We start from the raw sequence: 2171 nt of genomic DNA, 5'->3' as shown, positions 1-2171 counted from the left end.
TTTATTTGGGACATAGTTTGTGAAAGGAATTTTGAAGAGTTGAAGAGAAGGTTGACTTCAGCTCCGGTTTTGGTTTTACCTGATCCTGAGGAACCGTTTGTGGTGTATTGTGATGCATCGCATATGGGGTTAGGTGGTGTTTTGATGCAGGAAGGTAACGTGGTGGCTTACGCTTCGAGGCAGTTAAGGATTCATGAGAAGAATTATCCCACCCATGATTTAGAGTTGGCTGCAGTGGTTTTTGCATTAAAGATTTGGAGGCATTATATCTACGGTGCAAGGTTCGAGGTCTTTAGTGATCATAAGAGTTTGAAATACTTATTTGATCAGAAAGAGTTGAACATGAGACAACGTAGGTGGTTGGAATTCTTGAAGGACTATGACTTTAGCTTGAATTACCATCCTGGTAAAGCTAATGTGGTTGCCGATGCTTTGAGTCGGAAATCTTTGCATATGTCCGCTATGATAGCGGAGGAGTGGGAACTTTTGGAGCAGTTTCGTGATCTTAGTTTAGTATGTGAATTGACGCCAGGTAGTGTGAAGATGGGTATGTTGAAAGTGACGAATGACTTTCTGTCGACCGTTAGCGAGAGACAGAAAATGGATGTGAAACTTGTTGATTTGTTTATGGTGGCAAATCAAAGTGATGATGGCGACTTCAGAGTGGATGGTCAAGGTGTTTTGAGATTCCGTGGTCGAATTTATGTACCTGATGATTCCGAGCTGAAAAAGATGATTTTAGAGGAAGGTCACAGAAGCAGTTTGAGTATTCATCCGGGAGCCAATAAGATGTATCAGGATTTGAAGAAGATCTTTTGGTGGTCTGGTTTGAAAAGGGATGTGGCTCAGTTTGTGTATGCGTGTTTGGTATGTCAGAAGTCAAAGGTGGAGCATCAGCGTCCTGCAGGGTTGTTGCAACCATTGGATATTCCAGAGTGGAAATGGGATAGTATCTCTATGGACTTTGTGACGAGTTTACCAAATACTGTGAGAGGTTTCAATGCGGTTTGGGTGATTGTTCATAGGTTGACAAAGTCTGCTCACTTTATTCCTATTAACATCACTTTTCCAGTTGCGAAGTTGGCTGAGATTTATATCAAGGTGATTGTGAAACTGCATGGTATACCGTTGGGTATTGTGTCGGATAGAGATCCAAGGTTCACATCAGATTTTTGGAAAGGTTTGCAAGAGGCTCTAGGTTCTAAGTTGAGGTTGAGTTCGGCTTATCATCCTCAGACAGACGGTCAGACCGAAAGGACTATTCAATCGTTAGAAGACTTGTTGAGGGCATGTGTTCTAGAGAAGGGAGGTTCGTGGGATACTTATCTTCCGTTGATAGAATTCACTTACAACAACAGTTTTCATTCTAGTATCGGAATGGCACCTTTTGAAGCGCTATATGGTCGTAAGTGTAGAACTCCACTGTGTTGGTTTGAATCGGGCGAGAGTGTGGTACTCGGACCTGAAATAGTAAGAGAGACTACAGAGAAGGTGAAATTTATTCGTGAGAAGATGAGAAGTTCACAGAGTAGGCAAAAGAGTTATCATGACAAGCGAAGGAAAGATTTGGAATTCCAAGCCGGTGATCATGTATTCTTAAGAGTTACACCTATGACTGGTGTTGGACGAGCTTTGAAATCGAGGAAGCTTACTCCCCGTTTTATTGGTCCTTATCAGATATCGGAGCGAGTTGGCAAAGTTGCGTATCGGGTGGCGTTACCGCCAAGTCTTTCTAATCTGCACGATGTATTCCATGTGTCTCAGTTGAGGAGATACATTGCGGATCCGTCCCATGTGATTCAGATGGATGATGTGCAAGTGCGTGAGAACCTGACGGTTGAGACGATACCGGTGCGTATTGAAGATCGTGAGACTAAGACTCTACGAGGCAAGGAGATCGCCTTGGTGAAAGTCGTATGGTTAATTGCGGCAGGTGAGAGTTTGACCTGGGAGTTGGAGAGCAAGATGCGAGATTCCTATCCTGAGTTGTTTGTAGCAGGTAATCTTATTTTTGAGGACGAAAATCTTTTAAGTGGGGGAGGGTTGTCACGCCCGTAAATGTGTTTTTTCTGATTAATTGTGATGTTTGCTACATTTTCCTAATTTTACCGTTTTCGAGTCGAGTCAGTCGGTAAATATTAATTATGTTAATATTTTGCTTATTACTTTCC

This window comes from Vicia villosa, unplaced genomic scaffold (genome assembly GCF_029867415.1).
Source record: "Vicia villosa cultivar HV-30 ecotype Madison, WI unplaced genomic scaffold, Vvil1.0 ctg.000764F_1_1, whole genome shotgun sequence".
Taxonomy (NCBI): Eukaryota; Viridiplantae; Streptophyta; class Magnoliopsida; order Fabales; family Fabaceae; genus Vicia; species Vicia villosa.
Note: the sequence above shows the minus strand (reverse complement) of the source record.